Genomic DNA, 26,481 nt, shown 5'->3' on the forward strand with positions numbered 1-26,481 from the left:
CCCATCTGGTCTGCAGCTCCAGTTATGAATACGCTAAGGACGCACGTGACTCTGAGTATGCTCTTCCGTCACCTACTGGACCCCACCAATCAGAAGCGCAAAGACAAGTCGGTATCCAAACCTGGATCCTCATCTCTCTTCACAATGGCCTTTTCCCCTGTTTTCCTTTTTGGGATGAACGGAGACACCTCATCCATCAGACACACACTGGAAACCTGGGTTTCATCCCAGCCTCCTACTTCTTCTGATCCCTTATGTCCACTCTCACCAGCCTCATGTATCCTACCTCTTAAATATTTCTCAAAACCACACCCTTCTCTCTGTCCTTGCCACGCTATCTTAGCCCAGATACTCCTAATTTCTCCTCTATATCACTGCAGAATTCTTCTAAGACTCTTCTCAGAGAGCATGCACCGTACCCCAGGCACCGTCCTAAATACTTTTGTCTACATTAACTCTTGGAATCCTTGTAACAGCAGTATGCGGGAGTTCTGCCCCTCAGTCATATGCAACTCTTTTGCGACCCCATGGACTGTAGCCTGCCAGGCTCCTCTGTCCGTGGGATTCTCCAGGCAAAAACACTGGAGTGGGTTGCCATGCCCTCCTCCAGGGGGTCCTCCTGGCCCAGGGATGGAACCTGCATCTCCTGCCCTGCAGGCGGATTCTTTACCCTCTGATCCTTCTGGGAAGCTGGCACGTTCTAAGTGTCCATCAAACGCTTGAACAAAAGCCTGACTAGACAGCGGCATAGCCCCGGCTGCATTCATCCCGACTCCAGCTTCCACGAGGACCCGACATTCCCACTGACTGAAGTGCTAGGAACAGTCAGCAGAGCTTCCTTCCCATGAAAACGGTGGCGTGGGCTTCCCTGGTGGCTCAGCGGTAAAGAAGCCACCAGCCAGCGCCGGAGACACAGGTTCAATCCCTGGTCAGGGGAGATCCCACGTGCCTCGGAACACCTAAGCCCACGTGTTGCGACCATGGACCCTGTGCTCTAGAGCCCGGGAACCACGCCTACGGAGCCCACCTGTAGCAACGACTGATGCCCGTGTGCCCTAGAGACCCTGCTCCCCGACAAGAGAAGCCGCCGCGGTGAGAAGGCTGAGCGCATCACAGCCCCTGCTCGCCGCGCCGGAGGAAAGCCAGCACAGCGACGGCGGCCCAGCGCAGCCAATAAACCATACAATTATTCTTTTAAAAAGATGAATCATCCTCTTTTGAATTGCTTTTAGACTTCAGAATGCCAGCCTCTTGGCCTTCTGGGTACTTGCATGGTGTTATTAATTCTTCACAGAAGATTTATAGAGACAGAATATAGAAGAGTAAATAATTAGGTTTTCTAGTAGCAAACCATCCTTAAAAATGGAGGAAGGAGAGAGGACAGGCGATCCCAGGGAGATCTTCCCGTTGGCAGAAAGATTTGGGAAGCAACCACTGAAGTCTTGCTAGTAACAGGTACATTATCCATCTGCATCTGTCTAAAACATGTGAAAACCCTGGTGTACAATAATAAGTCACGGTCTAAAATCCAGCCTGAGATAAAATTTAAATCAGTAGGGTTTAGTTATATAACTTCCCTGTTCCATGTGACACCCCACCCGTAGTTTTCACCCTGGAAGCACAGCGTCTCCATTCTCTGTCCGTATCTAGGTATCTTGAAAAGCTCAGGAATTCATCTGGAGATAGAAATTGTACATTTAAAGTTTTTAATTAAAAAGAGACGTTCCCTGAGGAGATGAAATAGGATTCAAGTCTGTACATTCTAATTAGACATAATGTTCCTGCAAGGGAAATTCAGCCAGTGAGTAACAAAAAAATAAATAAATTTTCCTCTGCTTACCTCTCCTGCCTACCCACATTGCTTTTTTTGTTGTTGTTGTTAAGGGACACAAGAGAATAAATATATCTGTTAGGAAATTGCCTGGATGAAGTCTTTTCTTTTTCACAGTGATATCCATTCCCAACAATTTCCTACCATTTATAACAGCTGGTTATTAATACTAATTTGGGGATCTCTGGGATCTCTGTGGCATCAGTTGTCTGGGGAAGGTACACGGATTTGGTTTCTGAAACCCCGTAGGTCAGTGTGATGAACTGACAAAGCTGGTTTCTTCTGAAAATCGTGGCGCTTCTGCTGTGTCCACTCACTAGACCTAAGACGTCTTTGCTGACACCTTGCCTCTTGTCTTCTACGCACTGGCTTTTGCCCATTTTTGCCCAAGGTGCGTGAGTGTGGTGAAACATAAGAACAGAGAAAACAAAGGACAACACTCTTGAGAGGCTTCAAACAATTACTTTTGTTAAAAAAAAAAGGTTGGGCAGGTAGCAAGTGAAGGCAAATGGCCCTCGGTTCAATCAGATCCAATACAGCCTCAGCATCTTCTCACACTTCCTAGTGAAAGTCAAGTAGGAGATGCAGTCAGGTCACCACGATATCGTCTAGGAGCCTGACTGAGTCCGATCTTCCTGGCATCTTCCTAGCTCCTCTCTGTCTCTGGGGCTCCCTCTTTCCCATGTACAAGTGCGTGTGTGCACGCACACACACGCGGCAGTGTCGCCTCTTTCCCCCACGATGCCAAGAATTTCACTCTTTGCCAGCATTCTAGTGTTTCCCAACTTCTCCTCCTCTTCCCAGCGTGCGTGTGATAATAAGATGATAAGAGATAAGCAACTTTAAAGAATCGTCTTAGACGTTGTCCCAGAAAGCGGAACCAAGATCAATACTTTAGGGACTTCCCTGGTGGTCCAGTGGCTAAGACTCCATGTTTCCAATGCAGGGAGCATGGGTTCAGTTCCCTAAGATCCTACATGCTGTCTGGCAGGGCCAAAATAAATAATAGAATGGGAAACTGTGTGTGTTTTTGTTGTTGTTTTTAAAAGACTGACACTTACTATCCCTCTGTTTCACGGTTCCATAAGTGAAAGTTGCTCAGTCATGACCGACTCTTTACGAACCAATGGACTACACAGTCCATGGAATTCTCCAGGCCAGAATCCTGGAGTGGGTAGCCTTTCCCTTCTCCAGGGGATCTTCCCAACCCAGAGATCGAGCCCAGGTCTCCCGCATTGCAGGCAGATTCTTTGCCAGCTGAGCCACAGGAGAAGCCCAAGAATCCTGGAGTGGGTAGCCTGTCCCTTCTCCAAGGGATCTTCCCAACCCAGGAATCAAACTGGGGTCTCCTGCATTGCAGGCAGATTCTTTACCAACTGAGCTATCAGGGAAGCCCCTGCTTCCATAAACACAACTTTTATTCTTTTTAAAGACATTATCACTGCCTTTGGAGTAAAAATGTATCATGACCTTTTGGGGTTGATAGCGTAAGGAGCAAACACAAGTGTGGAAAACCATGCTCTTTTATTGGCCATGGGCAGGCAGCTATTCCCCAAGATGAGCAGGTTTATCTCCTGTGATCATGTGAGTATGATGCCTAGGAGCATACACCTGCTAGCTTTAATAAAAGGGCAGTGGTTATAACAAAGGAATTCCACACTTTATTGTCCTTAATGGGATCCTCCTGGCAGCTGTGGGAGCTGGGTTCCTATTTAGAAAATTGCCCAGAACACACTCTCCTTTTCCAAAGAGAAAGAGTTGGCTCTTATCTACTGTGTTTTTTTTTTTTTTTAAATGCATTCACATTTTATTTCCAGAGCTACTGTGGGCATTCAGAGATACTTTTGGTCAGCAGTGCTAAAACCAAACAAATGCAAATTCTGTAACCCTTATGTACAATATGATAAATAACAATGTGTGTGTGTGTATTTATCAAATGCAGGAGTTTTTGCACAGGACCAGATATACCCATGAATATACATGCACGGGGCTGAAATTCAGGAGACCTGAGTTCTGGTGGCAGCACTGTTTTTTGTTTTTTGTGTTTTTTTTTTTTTTTTTTTTTTGAGGGACTCTGAGAAAATTCCTTGAATTCCATTTAATGTAATGTCTTTTCTTTAAAGTGAAGGGGTTGGACTTCCACTTCCCTTTCAGCTCCCAAGTTCTTTTTTACACAGCCCTTCATGATTTGTCAAACATCTGCATGTGGTATGTTCATGGCACAGGAAAGGCCCATATCAAACCGGTCCATCCTAAAGGAAATCAATCCTGAATATCCACTGACTCACGCTGAAGCTCCAATACCTCAGCCACCTGATTGGAAGAGCCGACTAATTGGAAAAGACCCTGATGCTGGGAAAGATTGGAGACAAAGAGGAGAAGGGGACAACAGAGGATGATGGTCGGATGGCATCACCGACTCAACGCACATGAATTTGAGCAAGCTCTGAGAGATAATGAAGGGCAGGGGAGCCTGAAGTCCATGGGGTCACATAGAGTTGGACACAACTTAGTGACTGAACAAGAACAAGGCCTGTATCATGTAATACAAACATAGAATATGTCTTCACTCATACCCAGCACGTTGCATTAAATCCTTAAAGCAAAGTGATCTAAATTCACCTTCCTCCTCCTCTTTGAACCCATAATTATAGGATTCTAACGCTGTGGAATCAACTTACCCCCAGCCCTCATTCTGATCACAAGGTGTAATGTAATCCTCTCAAACTGCGGAATACGAAAAATCACACGAAGCCTGAAAAACGCCAAAACAAACACTCTTTTCACAGATTCAGGGAAAGCAGAAAGAAAATGGTGTCTTCCCCAGGAAATTGTCTGAGCTATCCAAAGCCAGTCACGGCAGGTTTGTTCTGGGCTGGCCTTTTGACCATCAAATGGAGCCACTTTGCTCGAAGGAGAATCCTGAAGTGGAGAGCGGGGAGGGGGAGGCCGAGTGGCAGGGAGAGGGGTCTCCTTGGGGCGGTGGGGGCTCACACGGTGCCCCCACACTGAGGTTCTAATTATTTTCCCCTTCAGCCTCTTAAGGAACGTTGCCTCCCTCGTCCGTGGGGCTGATTTACAGTCTGTTGTTTTAACAACCACACCTCTCCTCCCAAGGGTCAAGTGTCTGGTTGGAAGAGAATATCCACGTAATTTATTTTATCCCCCGGTTCACTCCTGAGCCAAGCTGGTGAAATAGCTAGAAGTGATGTGGGGCCTCAATAGCCATGAGTGTGTGTATACGCGGACATTATTCACTGTGTGGACACACTGCAGCCAGAAGTTCATTCTCCACGTGTTGGGGGGGCATGGAGTGTGTAACTGTCTCCTAGAAGTTTGCAGTACAGATTTTTTAGGGGATTTATTGGGAAAATTATTGTGTAAGAAGACACCTTGGAGATGGACATGTACACACTGCCATATTTTAAAGGATAAGCGGCAAGGACCTGCTGTACAGCACAGGGGACTCTGCCCAGTGTGGTGTGGCAGCCTGGATGGGAGGGGAGTTTGGGGGAGGATGGGTACGTGCATATGTATGGCTGATGCTGTCCACCAGAGGTTATCACAACATTGTTCATTGGCTATACCTCAGTACAAAATCAAGTCTTCTGGTTTTGTTTTTTTTTAAACAGGGAGATTCCCTTGAAAGGAAGCTTAAGATAAGACATGATTATTAAAGAAGCTCAACAGTGGGCCCTCAGCCTCACGTGCGCCTTACTTATTCCAGGAGTAATTGAGATCACCCTGATAAACGCTGCTTTGGCTTCTTCTGTTTGCCTGATCCTGGAGGCTACTTCTTCCCCACCCAGCTGCTCCTATTTTAATATACAGCTGGTGTATGCTGAGTGCATGCAAATTCATGGTAGCATGAACATTAGCTGGAAGGTAAAAGGAGTATCCAAAAATACGTGCTCTGCAGGCACAGACAACTTTTGAACTGTCTTCCGTTTGTCATTTTCTCCATCAATGTCCCTCTCCTTTTATGTAGGTAAATAAAAACCCCTGCGGATAAGTGTGTGTCTGCGTCAATGTGCTCCTTGAGATGGAATGCACTGTTCCACAGGTCAACGCTGCGGCCTTCCCTGGTGGCTCAGTGGTAAAGAGTCCGCCTGCCAGTGCAGGAGTCACGGGTTCGATGCCTGATCTGGGAAGATGCCACGTGCCACGGAGCAACTAAGCCCAGGGGCCACAACTACTGAGCTGTGCTCTAGAGACCGGGCGCTGCAGCTGCTGAGCCCATGCCTCCTAGACTGTGTGCTCTGCAACAAGAGAAGCCGCCGCAACAACACCTCCACAACCAGAAAGCAGCCCTCACTCTCCACAACTAGAGAAAGTCCGCTCAGTGAAGAAGACCCTGCACAGCCAAAAAGTGACGAAGAAAGACTGGAAAGGTGCACATTTAATACTAAATACTTAAAAGTCTATACTGACAACAGACAAGGGAATTCAACCCCCCAAAGGAATTTTTCCTGTCTTCCCAACTGGTCCACATAAAAGAAGCCCCAAAGATACTGTTGAATGAATGATTGAATGAGTTCTGTAGCAGCTGATGACTGATCGTGTGGGTGTCAACATCCAAAGTCTGCCCACCCTATTAGACTTTTGCTGCAGAAACTAGTATCCAGAAGAAAACGATCCATGAGTCAGAATTTGTAGGCAAGTTGATTTTCTTCTTGCTGTTTGGGATACGGAAACTAAGCCAGGGAAACCAGACTGTTAGGTTTCCCTTTGTTAACTGACGGGAGGAAGTTGATGAATGGCAAAGCTTTCTTTGAACACATGCAAAAATCTGATTGAAGTGGGAAACTGAAGAAGACAGACTTTTACTACAAACAACACACTTATTTCGATAGAGTTAAGTCTCCCCGCGACTCTATTTAAACCACCAGCACGTTGAGCGTTAGGTTAGGAGACAAAGGTGGACATGCAGACCAGACTCAGCCTTGAGTCTGTGTTTCTTCTGATTCTTCAGAATCACTGTCAAGAAATCACTCAGCCCCGAATCGAGCAACTCAAACCACACGAGAGCCTGCGGGATCTATCTCGTAATTCTAGAACACTGATGGTGAAATTCTTAGAAAATTGGCACTATGATTTTGGGACATTAATTTCAGCTCAGCAGCCTGTGGTTGTTTTTGTTTTTTTCTGCCTATTTCTCTGCACATCAGCTATATGAATCAATACACGTTGTACTTGCCAGATGGGAAGTTATCAGTGAAGAAGCTGGCCTTCCCATTTGTCGAAGAAGGCCCCATTCAGGACCAGCTCCCCTAAGTGGGCTGGGCAGGCTGTCTCCAGACCGACTTACAGAATTACCAGCCTCCCTTGCCCACCTGGATTCCTTCAGTACTTCCACTCCCAGGAAGGAAATGACCACACTCTTTGCAAAAGATTAAGATGATCATTTTACTATGCAAAATGTGTCCCATGTCACAATCACTGTCGAAACAGAAGTGTGTAATGAGAAGAACTGTGTTTTCTTCACTTCAAAAGTTGATCCTTTGACGTTCCTTGATAAGGAAGGCGATGGCTTCGCAGAAAAGCAAACTGCTTTCAAGGTGCAGTGCGTGTTTTTATGCGAGTGTCCTCAGTCGCTTCAATTGTGTCCAACTCCTTGCGACTCTCATGGACCGCAGCCCGCCAGGCTCCTCTGCCCATGGAATTCTGCAGGCAAGAACACTGGAGTGGGTGGCCACGTCCCACTCCTGGGGACCTTCCCGGCCCAGGGACTGAACCCACATCGCCTGCGTCTCCTGAATTGCAGGGGGATTTTTTACTGCTGAGCCACTGGGGAAGCCCCGTGTATATACATACTCAATCTACATTACTCAGCCATAAAAAAAGAATGAAATAATGCCATTTGCAGCCACATGGATGGACCTAGAGATGATCACACTGAGTGACGTAAGTCAGACAAAGACAAATAGCATACGATATCATTTATATGTGAAAGCTAAAATGATACCAGTGAACTCCTATATAAAACAGAAATAGAACCACAGATATAGAAAACAAACGTATGGTTACCAAAAGGGAAAAGGAGGGAGGGATAAATTAGGAGTTTGGGATTAATAGATATACATTGCTATGTGTAAAATAGATAACCAACAAGGGCCTACTGCAAAGCACAGGGAACTATACTCAGTATTGTGTAATAACTATAATGGAAAATAATTTGAAAAAGAAAATAATATATTGTTATATATATACAGTTTTATAGAGAGAGAGAACTGAATCACCTTTTTTGCATAATGATGGATAAACCAAGTCCTACTGTGGAGCACAGGGGACTGCATTCAATATCCTGGGCTAAACTGTAAGGGAAAAGAATAGGAGGAAGACCATGTGTGCGTGCCGAGCTCTCAGTTTACCCCTCCCTTATACACACTGCTGTCTATAAAACAGAGAGCTAACAATATCCTTCAGCACAGCACAGCGAACTCTACTCAATCATCTGTCATGACCCATATGGGGAAAAAAGTCTAAAAAAGAGAGAATATATGTATATGTATAACTAATTCACTTTCCTGTACCCCAGAAACTAACACAACATTGTAAATCAACTGTACTCCAATTAAAAAAAAATACAAAGGATACGCATAATAATATTGAAAAAGAAGCAGACTGCTTTCAGAAGAGGTTGCAGTATAGGGGGGAGGTGAACATGTTTGTTTTACTTCAATTCTGTTTCTCTCATCTTCTTTCTTTCCAGTTCTGGTAAGGAAATAAGCAACTGTTGTCAAAAACTAACTGTCAAGATGTTTTCATTCCATTGGTTTCTGATAAACAACAAGTTGCTGAGGTCAGAGTTTGATGGACGCCTCTCCCAGAATCAGTTCCATAAAACCCCAGAACTGGTTGAGTAGAGTCCCAGGTTTGAAGTGGATTGGATCATTTTTTGTCTGAGAATAAACTGCCTTCTTAGTTCTTAAAAAAAAAAACCAAAACTGATTGAAAGAGACCATGTCATGTCATCACTCCTCAAGTGCTTAAAATAAATGATTAAAAATCTGGGAGCGTGTTCGAGGTTTGCCTGTGCTGATGTCTTATAAAAGGAGAAGCTGGGTCTCGGTTGTACATTTGTATGAAAATGAGATCAAGGCTTCTCCAGAATCGAACCAAATTGAATTGCCCGCAGCCCTGTTTGGATAACCGAGCAACAGATGATTTCCGTTATTACTCATGTTGCATACTTAATATTCCTAATATATAGAGGGTGTTCTGGAAGCTCCTTTTGGATCGGGGGGAAGGAGAGCTCTTTATTTCATTTTCCATGCTCAGATTCTTCAACTTCAGCGAGAAAAAGAATAGCACACCTATGCACGGTGTATACGAGGTATATGATGGCATGGAAGACGAACTTCAGAAATCATCGACCGGAAATGACTCCAGTGTCCACGACGCGTGTGCTGGCGGTTACACAGCAGACCTGCTCAAGCAGTGCCTTGTGAGCGCTCAGACTCTCAGTCATGTTTGACTCTCTGCAGCCCCATGCCTGCCAGGCTCCTCTATCCGTGGAACGTTCCAGGGAAGAATACTGGAGCAAGTTGCTATTTCCTCCTTCAGGGGATCTTCCCAAGCCAGAGGTCAAACCCAGGTCCCCTGCCTTGGCAGGCAGGTGCTTTACCAGAAGCGCCACCTGGGAAGCCCCACGTAGTGCCATGGCCAAACGCTAATTCTGCAAATAAACATAGTGCCACCAATTTCTTGGAGAAAGATTCGCAAGAAATGATCCAATTTCTGATTAAAGAGGAACTTTAGGCAACAAAATTCTTATCATAGAGCCTGGTCTCAACTTTACCCAATGGGACTATTCTGGAGGAATGTATCATGAGTGATTAAACTTTTAAGTAGCTTGGAACTTTATAAGAGAACAAAGAGGGACCAAGTGCGCTTCCCCGGTGGCTCAAAAGTAAAGAATTCACCTGCATTGCAGGAGATGCAGGAGACGCATGGTTGATCCCTGGGTTGGGAAGATCCCCTGGAAGAGGGCACGGGGACCCACTCCATTATTCTCATCACAAAAATCCCATGGACAAAGGAGGCTGACAGGCTGTGGGCCCTGGAGTGGCAAGGAGTTGGACACGACTGAAGCAACTGAGCACACACAGGCAAACGGACCCAGGGACAGCATGTTCATGGCTTAAAGTAAATTTTCTTCACATTAGAAAAAAATAGCACTATCTATCAACCTGTCTTAAGTGGCAGGGTTTCATATGAGGAGTGAATAATATAATGATATCATTCCAGACCTCACAGATTTATTCCCCAGCTGAGACATGTATGCATAAAGATCATTCATTATAATAAGCATATTAAATAAATATAGTTCCGTGATCAGAGAGTCAAAAGAACAGACTGTTTCCTTTTCTTTCTGGAAAGCCTTTATCCTTAGTGATTTTAAGAAATCAGAAAAAGAATGTCAAGTTCAGTACGAGACAGGTAGAAGCACTCATCCAGAACAGTCATCCGTGGATTAGTTATCATTGGCTGCTACTTGTTGGAAAAGGCCAACCCTCAAAACCGCTAGCAAGAGAGCATCTCGTGTAATCTAATTTAGATTTAGGGAAAAGCAGGAAGCCAGTGGGTTTTAGAAATGTAGGAGTCTGACAATTTTACCAAGGCTGAGGTTAAATTATATAAGATTGTCATCAGAGTCAATGCGAAGAGAAAATCAAAAGCCACTGATTTACTTCCATGAAACTTTTCTATGGCTGATTAAATGAGACCCAATTAGCGAGTGATGCTGAGTGTCATGTTTACACACAGACCTTGACTTGGCTTTATACATTGTATTAAATACCCGAATCATCACTATATTGTTCAGGTGCAATGAGTTTGGAAACTTCCAGAAGAGAGAGTCAGATAGAGAGACAGAGGAAGAAAGTGACGCGTAACAGTCCTCCACACCAAGAATATACAGAGGTGCAGAGTGGCCAATGCTGGTTTAGGAAAGTAAACGTGCCCCCCTAGTGAACCACGGAAGGGAGCCAATAGTAACACCGAGTGATGTAAACTGCAGTGGCTGCGGTCGAGAAGTCAAGACAATTCAGAGAAAGTGTCCTCCAGTTTGGGGTCATTGAATAATTATGACTGGCACCCGAAGGATCTACAGGAGACTGCTACACAGTGCCCCACTGGGTACTTGGGAACAAAGGCACATCACCTTCACTCTAAGCCCACAGATTCAGGTCCACCAGGAAAGTGCTCATGGAGTAACTGAAGCAAGATTCAGGTCCACCAGGAAAGGGTTCACAGAGTAACTAAGGCAAGATTCAGGTCCACCAGGAAAGTGCTCCTGGAGTAACTGAAGCAAGATTCAGGTCCACCAGGAAAGGGTTCACAGAGTAACTGAAGCAAGATTCAGGTCCACCAGGAAAGGGTTCACGGAGTAACTAAGGCAAAATTCAGGTCCACCAGGAAAGTGCTCATGGAGTAACTGAAGCAAGATTCAGGTCCACCAGGAAAGGGTTCACAGAGTAACTGAAGCAAGATTCAGGTCCACCAGGAAAGTGCTCCTGGAGTAACTAAGGCAAGATTCAGGTCCACCAGGAAAGTGCTCCTGGAGTAACTAAGGCAAGATTCAGGTCCACCAGGAAAGTGCTCCTGGAGTAACTAAGGCAAGATTCAGGTCCACCGGGAAAGTGCTCCTGGAGTAACTAAGGCAAGATTCAGGTCCACCAGGAAAGGGTTCACAGAGTAACTGAAGCAAGATTCAGGTCCACCAGGAAAGGGTTCACGGAGTAACTAAGGCAAAATTCAGGTCCACCAGGAAAGTGCTCCTGGAGTAACTAAGGCAAGATTCAGGTCCACCAGGAAAGTGCTCCTGGAGTAACTAAGGCAAGATTCAGGTCCACCAGGAAAGTGCTCCTGGAGTAACTAAGGCAAGATTCAGGTCCACCAGGAAAGTGCTCCTGGAGTAACTAAGGCAAGATTCAGGTCCACCAGGAAAGGGTTCACGGAGTAACTGAAGCAAGATTCAGGTCCACCAGGAAAGGGTTCACGGAGTAACTAAGGCAAGATTCAGGTCCACCAGGAAAGTGCTCCTGGAGTAACTAAGGCAAGATTCAGGTCCACCAGGAAAGTGCTCCTGGAGTAACTAAGGCAAGATTCAGGTCCACCAGGAAAGTGCTCCTGGAGTAACTAAGGCAAGATTCAGGTCCACCAGGAAAGTGCTCCTGGAGTAACTAAGGCAAGACTTTTAGAGTTATCCAGACTTAGGCTTGAACAACATCTCCATAAATGTGAAGAGAGTGGTTCTAGCCAAGTCGCCAAAGTTTCTGATCTTCCTTTTCTATATGTGTGCATTGAAGGCTGACAAGGTAACTGGCTTGGAGAGTTGCTCCTGCTGCTGCTGCTAAGTCGCTTCAGTCGTGTCCAGCTCTGTGTGACCCCATAGACGGCAGCCCAGCAGGTTCCCCCGTCCCTGGGATTCTCCAGGCAAGAACACTGGAGTGGGTTGCCATTTCCTTCTCCAATGCATGAAAGTGAAAAGTGAAAGGGAAGTCGCTCCGTCGTGTTGACCCTCAGCGACCCCATAGATGGCAGCCCGCCAGGCTCCCCTGTCCCTGGGATTCTCCAGGAAGAACACTGGAGTGGGTTGCCATTGCCTTCGGCTTGGAGAGTTACTATGACACAGAAGCACTCTCAGACTTAGGAAGCAAACGAACGTTACCAGAGGGGAAACCAGAGGCAGGGCTAACTAGGAGCTAGGCATTGGCAGATACACACTGCTATGTATAAAATAGCTCAACAACAAGAACCTCTGCATAACACAGGGAAAATACTCAATCCCTTACAGCTATCTATAATGGAAATGAATCTGAAAAAAAACATATATATATATATATATATAGCAGAACCATTTTGTGAAACTGAAGCTAACATAGTGTTGTAAATCAACCATACTTCAATTAAAAAAAAAAAAGAGTTACCATGGATTGAATGAGATATCATATAAAGCCCTGAGCACTCTGCACTCAATAATGTGCAGTTTTTATGATTCTTGCTCCCAAGATTCTTGAGATGGAATGTGGCTTGTTTTAAAAAAAAAAAATGGGAGAGGAAAGGTCTAGTCGTGGGGAATGGAAAAAAAAAAAATGAAATTTTAGTTGCTCATGACTCACTGACCACCAGGGAGCCATTTACAACTTATCTGTATGTTAGCAATGAAAACTATGTCTGTCCTCTTACGCCAACAAATTGCCATCGGGATAAGCTGATGCAAAAGGAAAGGGAAAAAAAAAAACTTTGTCCCTCTGGGTAGCGAGCAAGTCTTTATTTAAGATAAATCTGAGTAAGCAGACCTATGTAACAGTCTACTTTACCATTTAAATGCCAACTGTAAAAATAAACGTGCCACCCCAGAGAAAAGTGTTTACTGAGTGGGCATCCCTCGTTACGTTTAATCATTCACAGAATGCGTTCGGGGTTACCACTGTGTCAGTTACTTGTGAACCCAGGGAAAATCTGACTGACTTAGCTTGAGTTTCTTTGGTGTCCTTATCCATCCTTTATTTATTTACTTTTTGACTCTGCTTGCCTAAAAATGTGAGTGCATACGACTAGGAAAAGCCTATGAGTTTATGGGAATCGGTATATACTTGGAATTACTTGCCAAGTGAGTGCTGAAGTGGCCATCTGATTTCAAAAGGCGCCCGGAGCCTCCTCCAGGCCCCTGTTGGCATCAGGAGTGGCGCTTTCTATCCGCTGTCAGCGCCTCTGTGGAAGGCACTGCTGAGTTACTCCCTCTCCCCTCATGGGCTTTCTCACCCCTGACTCACAGCAGGATCAAATGATGCATGCCTTGTTCACATGGCCGCAGCTTCTTTTTTTCTTAAATTGGAGTATCATTGCTGTATGATGTGGGGTTGTTTCTGCTGTATAACAGTGTGAATCAGCCAGGGTAGACACGAGTCCCCTCCACCTCGGGCCGCCCTCTCCTCTCCCCTCCCTTCCCACCCCCTAGGGCATCACGGAGCACTGAGCTGGGCTCCCTGTGTACAGCAGCTTCCTGCTAGCTCTCTGTTTACACATGGTGGTGTGTATGTGTGTCAACCTTAATCTCTTAATCCGTCCCAGCCTATTCCTGCCCTGCAAATAGCTCCACCTCAACCACTTTTCTAGATGCCACATATGTGTCAATATGCAATATTCATTTTTCTCCTGATTTACTTCACTCTGTATGACAGGCTCTGGGTCCATCCATGTCTCTACACACAACTCCTGAGATGCCTGTGCTAAAGAAAACTGCCTCAGGCAGAAGTCTTTATGGGAAGTACAAAGGTTGAGATCAATATGCAATTTTCCGTGAAACTTGAATATTCTTTGTGAATTGACTTTTTTTTTTTTTCGAGCCTAGAGGATTTCTGTATCATCCATGTGACTTCATTAGGGTAAAGAAGAGCTGGAGATGACTTTCTCAGAAAATGTCAAGAGGATCACAGAGAAACGAAGCCATAGGAGAGGTTCACCTGAAATAAACAGTCTGACATAGGGAACGTCAGTGTGAACATACAGAGTCCCTGCTAGGTCGCTTCAGTCGTGTCTGACGCTTTGCGACCCATGTGGTGAGCCCGGCTCCTCTGTCCATGGGATTCTCCAGGCAAGAACACTGGAGTGGGTTGCCATGCCCTCCTCCAGGGGATCTTCCCTACCTAGGGATTGGACCCGCATCTCATAACCTCACCATCATTGGCAGGCAGGTTCTTTACCTTTAGAGTCACTTGGAAGCCTTGGTGGCTCAGACAGTAAAGAATCTGCCTGCAGTACAGGAGACCTAGGTTGAATTCCTGGGTCACGAAGATCCCCTCAAGTAGGAAATGGCAGCCCACTCCAGTACTCTTGCCTGGAAAATCCCATGGACAGAGGAGCCTGGTGAGCTACAGTCCATGGGGCGGCAAAGAGTCGGACACAGCTGAGCGACTAACAGTTTCACTTTCATAAAGCATCTAAACCTGAACATATTCACATGAAGACGTGGTACGTGCTATGTACACGGCAGCTCTGCAGATATCACGAATGCCTCTCTTATCTGGGGTGTAGATGGACCCACGCTGGTTTGGTGGTGGCCTCTATGCAGGAATCCATGCCAAATTCAATAAATCCTTCACAAAATAATTACAGAAGGCTCAGGCAATTTGATTTGTTCTTATCAATTTGGAACTTTGATCCCTGCTGTTATGAAATGCTGTTCAATACCATATGACTACAATCATCCTTTCTACTCTAGCTGAGAGTGAAATACGTTCTAAATGATATTTTAAAGGCAAGGAGAAAAATCCATGATGGGAAACTGAGAAGGGAGACATTGCTGTCACAGAAACACGTGAGTGGAGAGATCAGCCAGCCCCCACCCAAGGTCATACTTCACTTATTTAACTTTTGTTAGTCAATTGTATCTATTTATTTATTTACCTTTTTGAAAATCGGAGTATAACTGATCTACAATGCTTCCGGTGTACATATATTTATTATGGACATACTCATGTTTCTTCTTTTTCAGATTCTTTTCCATTATACGTTATTTGAGGCTCACTCAGTAAAGCAGGAGGCACGGTGTCGATCCCTGGGCCTGGAAGATCCCCTGGAGAAGGGCATGCAGCCCACTCCAGTATTCTTACCTGGAGAACCCCGTGGACAGAGGAGCCTGGCGCGCTACAGCCCATGCAAAGAGGCAGACATGTCTGAGCGGCTAACGCTTTTACATTTTACACAGGATATTGAACAGAGTTCCCTGTGATATGCAGTCATTCTTTATGGTGTATCTATTTGATGTACAGTCGAGTGCATCTGTTAATCCCAAATTCCTAACTGACGGGCCTTGCTCTAGAAGAGGAGGTTCCGTCCCTGGCCTGGATGCCCCTCTCTCCGTGGGGCAAGGACTAAGTAAGAGGTCAGCCTCTCAGAGACCGCGCTTCCTTTCTCGATTATGTGCCAAGGCTCCAGGACCATGGGATCTCCAGCCCTAAACAGCCCAGGCCTCCTTCCAAGCCAGCCTTCCTGAGCTTCTCCCCAGGTTTGGGTCCTGGGCCCCAGAAGCACACAAAGGCAGCTCTTTGGCAGAATGGAAGGCGTGGGGAGCGTGGAAGGCTTACACCGCACGGGCGGGGACCTATATCCCGCCGGGAAGTGCCTCCGTGGGGAGCAAAGGGAGGCGGGGGTACCAGCTTCGGAGTGGGTGCAGGGACTGGGGCTTTCTCACCCTCGGATGCCACTGCGGGGCCTTCCCTGGTGGTCCGGGGTGAAGAACCGCGTGCCAGGCCCGGGGACACAGGTTCCAGCTGTGGTCCCGGAAGGTTCCGCGTGCCGCGCGGAAATGAAGCCCGGAAACCACCGCTGCCGAGCCGGCCCGCCAGCCCTGGCGCTGCGGCGAGAGCAGGCGCGGCGGTGAGGAGCCCGCGCTGCGGCTGGGGAGGAGTCTGGGGAGGAGTCTCACTCGGCAAGCTAGAGAGAGCCCGCACGCAGCAAGAACGAAATAAAGGGCAGGTGAAAGTTTCAAAGCGCTAGTGAGAACCTCCAAAGGCTGAAAATTCTAAATCCAAAGTTGACTCTTTAAATCATAAAGCAGCTGTATTTGTTGAGACAGTATAATACAACACATTGTATTGAATCCTTCTTAGCATGGTGTGGGATTTAAACGGTTAGACATACAGTAGGTGGCTCTTGATTTTAACTCTTACCCTGGATTCCACAAATGTTAGGAAAGCACCTTCTGCTTGTTTGTATCTGTCTTTGTCCAGGAAGAGTTTTTGGTGCATTTGGAGGGATGGTGGACCAACCTGAAGGCTTAGAGGGGCTGGGATCAGTGAAACACCGAGATTTCATGAAGGCTCACAGTCCTCATCTGTATCTCTTAATCTAATAAAAGAGAGAGGATTGTTTGGCCTTTGAGAATGCTTCCAGTTACAGGGCAGCAACATCGTCTAGCCCTCTGTCTCCAAAGCAGTGTCAATAGATAAGAAGTATTAACAGTAGGAATTCAATCTAATTTACAATACGATTTTTTTTTTTTTCATTTCGTCCCTGAAAACCAGAGAAGTATTTTGTATTAGCACAGCCTTCTCTAATCTAGTGCCAAAATTCACAAGAGCTAGGGTAGATCACAGGTGGCTAGAAATGTCTTAAACATTTCAGGGGATGTTCTCCGTGATTTTGAACAGTATTCATAAACATTTCAAAGTTCTCTTTGAGGTTAGACTTGAACATGCCTATCTTTTGCTGTTGTTGTTATTTAGCTGCTAAGTCGTGTCCGACTCTTTGTGACCCCATGGACTGTAGCCTGCCAGACTCGTCTGTCCATGGGATTTCCCAGGCAAGAATACTGGAGTCAGTTGCAATATCCTTCTCCAGGAGATCTTCCTGATCCAGGAATCAAACCCATGTCTCCTGCCTTGCAGGTAGATTCTTTACTGCTGAGCCATGGGGGAATCCCACATTTCTTCTCTAAGAGTCTTGAAATCTGCAGGTGTGATGATAATTATTCTTCTCTGTTTGACTACACTGGATCTTACTTACGGCACGTGGGCTTAGATGCCCTGAGGCATGTGGGATCTTAGTTCCCAGACGAGGGGTCAAACCTGTACTGCCCAAATTGCAAAGCACTGGATCTCCACGGTGATCATGAGTTTGAGCAAGCTCCGGGGGTCGGTGATAGACAGGGAAGCCTGATTTGCTGCTGTCCATGGGTCGCAAAGATTCGGACACGACTGAGTGACTGAACTGAACTGTGATCACCAGGGAAGTCCCCGATATTTATTCTTGATGTCACCTTCTGATACGAAGTGATGGATTCCAGAAACGTGTTACAACAATATTGATTGATGCTTTTTCCCCTGAGCACTACATCTTGTCTTCATGTTTGTTCTGGCAGAGAATGATTTAACTGGCCGACTCCAGAGAGATTTTAATTTGCAAGGGAAAGGAGTAGTCTGTGAACTTGCCTACACATCTATTAATATTTTCAAAACACAGGCCCTTCCTCCGTGCTCTGTATCAGACTGTCAATGCATATACTGTCTGGACTGATGTTGTGGGTGAGACCTATAGCGGGCCGTGCTTTTATGCAGCCTCTTCGAACAGCAAGTGTTCATTTTGCAGCAGAAAGAGCAGAATCAATACCAGCGCTGGAAATAGTCCCATGGCTTTGCTTGCATTGGGTGGAACAGATAATGTGGTTGTTTATGAAATCACAAACCATGCATATCCTGCCTCATCTAGTTCTGAAATTCAGTGACAGAGTGATGCAAGGGACTCTCCAGCAACTGAAATAATAGCATTAATACAACACCTCAGATTCGTTTGTTGCCTCGTGAAATGAAATGCTACTTGCATGCCTGTTGATGTGTCAAAAATGGGATGATTTGTCAGAAGTGGGACAACTCTGTTCTCCTTTGCCAAAATGAAAAGAAGCTCTTATCTTGAGTCCTCTGTTCACCCCAACCCCTAAAGACAGCCAAGTTTGGATAAAGAGGGTCTGCCAACATTCGGTCCCATCCATGAGATGAATTAGGAAATTCTTCGAAGTCTTACTAAGGAGCATCATTGAAATTCTTCAGGGTTTAAAAAAAAAACATAAGAGTGTAGATGAACATATTCAATTCTTTCTTTCTGTCTCAATGAAACTAAATTTCAGCTCTGGAAGGAACGTATTTGATTGTCTTCTGTGTCTGAAACTTTTAAATATTTGAATATATCATTTCATTTTCAGCTGAGTCAATAGAGGCTGATCATCTATACTAAATGCCAGCAAGCATTTTTCTTTAAGGGCCAGGTAGTCAGTATCTTAAGTTTTCGGGGCCTCATTGGGTCTCTGTCAGCACAATTCAACTCTGTAATAGTAGCTCAAAGGCAGTCATAGACGATAAGAAAAAAAGAAGTATGGCTGTGTGCTCCATAAACGGTTATTTACAAAAACAGGCTTTTTGGCTGGAAGACCATGGCTTACAGGCCCTTGATCTATACATAAATAAAACTGAGAATAATTACTTTGTGGTTCTTGACAACCTCACTCTCATAAATGTGATCAAAAGATTTTTAGACTAGCACCCTGAGATATGTAAAATCCTCAACAATGGCCACTTAAGAAAAATTCTTTTAAGGAAGTAAGCATGTTTTCCAATGGAAAACATGTATTCTAAAATATATACTCCATAAGGACAACTATCTCTCCCTCTCAAAAACTACCAATTTTTTTTTTCTAGAAAATGCTCATTGTAATGACTGTTTACCCAGTTCAAGGTTCTGTGAATTTTCCAGGCTTTGTGTTAAAGCCAAATAGAGTGAATTTATCAGTGAGTGCTACACCATGACGGCAGGGATGAATGCCCCATTCAAACCTATGATGGGTTTGACTCTTCTACAGTCTCTTTCCAAAAGAGCTTCATCTGAAAAGGACAAAATCCGGTGGGAAGAAGGTGCCTTGCTTTACTGCATCACGGTGTCTACCCCAAGAACGGTCACCTGCCAGGCCCCTCTGTCCATGGGATTCTCCAGGTAAGAATACTGGAGTGAGTATCCATTCTCTTCTCCAGAGGATCTTCCCAACCCAGGGATTGAACCTGGGTCTCCTGCATGTCAGGCAGACCCTTTACCATCTGAGCCATCAGGGAAGTCCATCTATTTCATAACATGGTGCAGAGGAGAAGTGAAAGACAAAGAAAAGACAAAGTGAAATTTCCAGTCTGGATATTTATTGTCAAACAGAGAATCTTTTACTCAACTATTCATCAGAAAGACAGGAAGGAAAGAAGATGAAAAAACTATCAGCGAAATCTGTCTTTTTATAAATGTATTTCTTTTTCCTGGGTAGGGTTTTGGAAGATAAAAAGGATTTGGGGGGATGTGAGTTTGGGAGATAAAGGCGGTTTCGATTAGTAGCTTTTTTACTTAAACCATTTTTTTTTTTTAAGTTACATTACAAATGAAAAAGGGAGTGAGGTGTGCTGTGCTGAGGTAGACTGCAATTATTTGTATCCAGATGTGGCTGTGGGGCAATTTTTTCACATATGATATTAATCAAATCAGGGTCTTGTGATTCATGGTCATGGAGTATTACATAGAACAACAAAGGAATGATCCTGGTGTGAAGAAGCTATTTATTAAAAAAAAAACATATACTGTGCTGTTCTGAAGGAAGGACACGCTGTTCAAAAATACTGAAAAAGTAAGTGAGCACATGTTATTCAAGGGTTAGTATATCAGAAGAACTAATTGCTAATTGCCAAAAGGTGACCTTAACAGAATAGGCAGGGCAGATACAAAAATTTCTCTGTGACTCAAATGCTTGGTTAGAGCAACTGTCATTTGAAATGGCTCACGATTCCCCAGGATCGGAGCGATCTGTATGTCAGTGTCGTTCCAGGCTACATCTAGTTGCTGACGAAATACAAAGGGCTTTTCATACAGAAATTTTTTTCATCCCTTTTTGAACTTGAAAGGGAGAACACGAGGAGGAAATGCCATTTCCTTCCTTAGATGTTTACGACTGAGTGGGCTTCTTTAGCGAGGGATGAAATCGCTTTGCTAAAGAAATCCTCCTTTGAGAATAACTGGAGGTCATGATGCTATTGCTGCTGCTCATCACTAAGTCGTGTCCGACTCTCTGCGACCCCAGGGACTGCAGCGCGCCAGGCTTCCCTGCCCTTCACTGTCTCCGGAGTTTGCTCAGACTCATTTCCGTTGAGTGGATGATGCCATCCAACCATCCTCCCGTCGCCCCCTTCTCCTCCTGCCCTCAGTCTTTCCCAGCATCGGGGGCTTTTCCAGTGAGTCTGCTTTTTGCCTCAGGTGGCCAAAGTTTTGGAGCTCAATATACAGGATTGGAGGTCAATGCTGCATGCTTAAGAAATGGAGAAGTTGTGCAATTTCAAAGGAAGTTTGCAATAAAAAGGTTGAAGAGAAAACAAAACAAAACAAAAAACTAAAAAAAAAAAAAAGTTGGAGAGCTAACCAGTTGGCAATGGTGTTGACTTTAAAGCAAAATCATGAATCTCTGTGATTTATGCAGTCTTCTTTTCTGGATCAAACCTTTAGTCTCTGTAATTCAGAACAAAGGTATTTATCATAATGTATGTTCTTTTCAGGTTATTTTTTGTGTCTCTCAGGCTATATACCTATAAGTACATATCTTTCAAGTATATATCCTCCAAAATAAGACAGAGAGCCATCTTTACCCAAAGGAATATTTTGATCTTACTCACCACGTCAAACCTCAATATTTCTCATCAACCTGAGAAATGGATTTCAGTTTAAGATTTAAAAAAAAAAAAAAAAGGCAGCCCTTTATATGTTTTGGGAACCCAGCTATCTTTTTTCATTGATTTATAGATTTTAATATAGCCTCTCTATATAGATTTTAATCTATCTGTAAATCTATAGGTTTAGAATCTACATAGAGATTTTAATATATTCTCTAAAGCAAATCTGAATGTCTCACAGGTAAATATTTACAGATATGTCATTAGTCACCATAATTAGTGAGTTAATGTATGTTTTGTCAAGTCAACAGGAAATTTGCGGGAGCTGACTAAGCTATTTCACCCTTCTGCAGTTCTTGAAATAATGTATTTTAAGTGTCTTCTTTAGCCTGGAAGTGCCTCCCCAGTTCCCCAATGGGTAAAGAATCTACCTGCAATGCAAGAGACAGGGGAAATGCAGGGTCCAGCCCGGGGTGGTGAAAAGCTCCTGGAGGAGGAAATGGCAACCCACTCCAGGGTCCTTGCCTGAAAAATCCCATGGACAGGGGAGCCTGGTGGGCTACAGTCCATGGGGTCGCAAAGATTCAAACACCCAGTGACAGAGCGGTGGAGTCAGCCTGGAAAGCGAGGTGTGCAGGGAGACGATGAGCGACTGCAGTGGCCGGGCCAGAGCTCTTTACGTTTCCCTCAACTGGACTCTGAGATACCCACGAAGCTCCCTGATCCTTTTTTGTCTGAACGTTAAAGGCTGACCTCTCAGGAGAAGCACAGACACGGTCAGGAGTCAAGGAAGAAAGTGGACAGTGTCTGGGTGATGCACACTTAAGAGGAACATCTCACAATGGGAGGAAATGAAGCAGCTTTCTTACAGGCATTCTATCTTAAAATAATGCCGCACTGCACCATATGATGAAAACTCTTCAGAGCACAGAATGTTAGTCACGATGGAAACTCCTTTAATTGAATGGCATGGAAAATGGCCCCAGGGGCTGCTAGGGAAGTGCCAGGGTAATCACATGTTATCAGAACCACCTCACTGTCAACTTATCTAAAACCCAGGACTCAGAGCTGGCTTTAGTGCTAGTGAACTCCATAGGGAAACAAATCATTTTACTGAAATAAAAACGTGCCACCCATAAAAATAATCAAATGGACTCTGCTTTCAAAGGGGTTTCTTGTGGTTCTTTTAACAGTCGGCTCCTCGGGAAAGGCAGGGGAGAGTGAAAAGGAATCCATATAAAATGAACACACACAGGTTTATTTTGTAGAAGAGATGCTGATGTAAAATAGTTCTGGCGGAGTGATGGGGTTTTTAGAATTTTAATTTAGCAGTTGTCTGAGGTTCAGTAGTTTAAACGCTTGAAAAAACTTTTCACGGTTATTTCTAATAATTCTTGTCATATTTCTGCAGGTTTTGAGAGTCTATTCAGGTAGAACTTTGTTTCATTTAAGTGATGAGTCCCACTCAGAAATTTTAGGCTCCAGTTTAAGAAAGGGAAATATAGGAAATATATCTTTTAACAGCAATCCCCAACATTTTTGGCATCAAGGACCAGTTTTGTGGAAGATAGTTTTTCCAAGGATCAAGGCGGGGGTGAGAGGGATGGTCTGGGGATGATTCAAGCGCATTGCATTTTTTGTGCACTTTACTTCTATATTATTACATCAGCACCACCTCGGATCATCAGGCATTGGATTCAGTAGGCTGGGGACCCCTGATTTAACACACACACACACACACAGAGTCAAATCCATACACACTCTAGAAGACAGAAGAATGCAGAGTGTCCCAGTGTGTGTTTTTGAAGAGAAGTGTATCGCACACACTGAGGAGTTACTACATGCTTGGAAGACCTGACGTTATGTAACATATTACACCCATTATTTCAGTAATGAAATGTTGCCACTTAACAACTCATGTTGCTCACACACTCTTCTGAGAGCCCCACACACTGGGTCCTGAGGATGTTTAAAGCAGAGACTCGGTCCCCACAGCGGCTGCCCAGCTCTGATCCTCGGAAGTCCTTCTTTCAAGTGAACAAAGGGAGGGGCATCAGAGAGGCACGGCTGCTCTTTGTCGTCACTGTGATGAGAAAGACTTTTAAAAAGGCAGCTCTGAAGACGAGCAGAGGTTTCCTGTATCAGATCTGCCTCGAGGAGGGCATCTTCCAAAGCCTGCTGATTATCGCGACCTCCCTGGTGGTCCGGTGGCTAAAACTTTGAGCTCCCAATGGGGGACGTGGGGGGAGGCACTGGTTCAATCCCTGGTCGGGGAACTAAGATTCCTACCTTCCTCACGGTGTGACCAAAATGAATAAATTAATAAACAAAACAGATGTTGTATTGCTAAAGCAAGAGTCTATCGATTATTAAGCTGTGCTCCATGCACCGAGTGGGAAGCAGGTCTGAAATGATGTGTGTATATGTCTGCGTGGGGAGGAGCCATCCTAATTACGAAAATGTTTGAAGAAGGTTTCTAAAGTTGCCAACTCAGAAACCGTGACCTTTGTGTCTGATTGGTCGTAAAATATGAAACCAGTGAGATCTAATCCAACGAGTCATCAGCTGTTTGAACCCCACTGCATTCTTGTTATCACAATGGCTTTGAGTATTTGCTGGAGAGATTACTAAATATTTATACAGATGATTCAATGGCCAATTCAGTAACAGATGACTCACTACTGTTCACAAAGCAAGGCGCTTACGAGTTTAGTCTCTGAGGTGTGCCTCTGCGATGTAGCTCAGCTCCACATCCAGGCTGATCTCAAGACACGTGCAAGAAGCTTTAATGTCATGCTTTTCCGATCTGTGAAGTGGGGATAACAGAAATAGTTCATGAGGCTCTTGCCAAGATTCACTGTGATGACCCAGGAAATGCACTTAGCAATGGTCAATACGGCTTAATTCTTACTTGTTGCGTTGTTTATAACACCAGCATCATCATCCTTACCACTGCCCAATGCAAATGACCGCTTTCATTCATGTCTGACCACAAGCAAGTCTCCTTACATTGCGGTCCGGCTCCTTGAGTTGTCTGCTCATTAACACTCTAATGTAGCCCTCAAGACAGACAGAAAAAGAGAAGAAAAGGAAGGAAGGAAGGAGGAAAGAGAGAGGGAAAGCCCTTTTTTAACCAACCTGCACACGTTCGTACAGAGGGAGTGAGAGAGAAGGAGGAGGAGAGGGAGACAGAGGCCTGCTTTGTTTTCTGTTGCTCTGGCTATAAGCCCGTATTCTTCAAATACTTTTTAACTGGTGTGATCTCTTCCCCATGTTGATCACTGTCTCCTGACGGTGCTACATTTTTTTCGATATCTCTTTACAGGAAAGTTACCCTGTATGGAACTTTCCAGATGTTCTAAAGTGTTTAAAAAATAATTAGCAAAGATAGCAAAGATCTAATAAAAGAGGAATTTGCTGTAAACCCTGGTCATTGTTATCCTATTCTTAGAAGTGTTTTTTTTTCCCCCCATCTATTTGTGTGTGTGTGTGTTTAATTTAAATTATTAAACTTATTTGCCTTGAAAGTTTAATAGCAACTTCTGTGAAGGTTTTGTCTTTTGTTTTTCGATTTGAGGAGAGGCCATGTGTATTTTATGCATGTGTTTAAATTAAATGGAGAAGGAAACGGCACCCACTCCAGTACTCTTGCCTGCAAAATCCCATGAACAGAGGATCCTGGTAGGCTACAGTCCATGGGGTCGCAAAGAGTCAGACATGACTGAGTGACTTCACTTTCACTTTTAAATTAAAGGTGAATAGAAAGTTCTTATGTAACTTACTGGTTCAATTCGGTGATCAGTAACATTGCAAAATTAAGGTGGAGGAAGTTTAGAGAAACCTTTTATTTTTTCTCCTTAAGGTGACAATTTTTTTCCATGTCAAATGTTGTTTTATTTATTATAATACAGAACATTTTGAAGGCATGAAACTGGCAATATTTAACTATCGGATTCCCTTATGCAAGAGAAATTATGTGCTGGAGTACTTACCGAGTGCTTTTGCACTCAATAATTTTTCCTTAGTTAAAAAGCACAGTTTAAAACAGTATATACAATATAATCTCATTTAAAATTGTTATCAATAATAATATGATAAAATGTGCAGGCTCAGTCTCCCAGTCTTGTTCCACTCTTTGCAACCCCATGGACTGTAGCCCATCAGGTTCCTCTGTCCATGGGATTCTCTAGGCAAGAATACTGGAGTGGGTTGCCATTTCCTTCTCCAGGGGATCTTCCCAACCCTGGGATCCAATCAGCATCTCCTTCATTGGTAGGATTCTTTACTGCCCGGGATGCAATATGCTAAACATATGTGTATAAATTTATTGCACGCATTAAAATGAGAGGAGAATATCAAACTGTTGTTCCAGTTGTCTTTGAGAAGCTATTTATAGAGGCCTTCATAATCTGCTCGGTTTTCTGTCATGTTTGAATAGTAAGTACATAGTGAATGTATCGGAGAAGGCAATGGCACCCCGCTCCAGTACTCTTGCCTGGGAAATCCCATAGATGGAGGAGCCTGGTGGGCTACAGTCCATGGGGTCGCACAGAGTCAGACATGACTGACGTGACTTAGCAGCAGCACCAGCAGTGAATGTATACCACTTTTGAAGTAATTATGCTTCTAATCAGAAGGAAAACACAGAACTAAACCATGAAGCGCATGATTAGTCTGTATTTGTAAAGCAATGATTCCTCGTCTCATTTAGCAAAGCATTCATCAAAGGAATAGTAGCCTAAAGACTCAAATGTATTATTAGCTACAGTCCAAACTTATTAATCTTTAGTCAATATACACTCACCAAAGGTAACTGACCGTGAAGAAGTGCCATCAGCGAAAAAAACATACCCCAAAAGGGGCACGTTTACATACAGCCTGCACTTTCTGGATCATGTTGAACCGTCCTAAAGCCCACTTTTCCAGGGAGGAAAAAGTCATGCCCAAGCCATGGACTTTCAACTACCAAGCTCCACCCCTAGGAAATGTCCTGGGCAACCGTAGGGTATAGAAGCACCTGGTCTCCGAGCAACTGGAGTTCCGTTTAGCCTGTGGCTCCATAAATCATGAGACCCGGCCAACTCCTCCACTCGGAGAGACACCAGGTTCCCTTGAGAACACACTGTTCTGGCCAACACTTCATCTGAATAAAGAGATCCTGTGCAACTCTGAGCCAGCACGGCAGATCAAAGGGAACCTAGTGGCTACATTCTATGGCTGCATGGGTTCATGAACAACAAGGAGACCAATCCCCTACCAGTGGCTTTGAAACAATTCCATGTGCCTGAAATTCTGCTGTCATGCATGCCCTGAAGACTGGCCTTCATCAGAAGGACATGATGTAGCGCTGGCATTGACAAGGTCCTCGACTGGGGAATTGGACCACTGAGGTTCAAATCCTGGTCCATGTGTGACCTCGAGTGTCTCAACCCTGTGCCTCTATGCATTCTCATC

At 44.5% G+C, this 26,481-nt stretch overlaps 1 long non-coding RNA gene across 1 annotated transcript; it reads right to left on the reverse strand.

Annotated features, from left to right (window-relative positions):
• Positions 1-19,530: 19,530 nt before the first annotated feature.
• LOC128065347 (uncharacterized) lies at positions 19,531-25,991 on the reverse strand. Its single transcript, XR_008201057.1, has 3 exons — positions 25,832-25,991; positions 23,733-23,833; positions 19,531-20,866 (listed from the first exon to the last, which is right to left on the reverse strand). It is a non-coding gene; the product is annotated as an uncharacterized LOC128065347 (long non-coding RNA).
• Positions 25,992-26,481: the final 490 nt, after the last annotated feature.

This window comes from Budorcas taxicolor, chromosome 19, assembly GCF_023091745.1.
Source record: "Budorcas taxicolor isolate Tak-1 chromosome 19, Takin1.1, whole genome shotgun sequence".
Classification (NCBI taxonomy): domain Eukaryota; kingdom Metazoa; phylum Chordata; class Mammalia; order Artiodactyla; family Bovidae; genus Budorcas; species Budorcas taxicolor.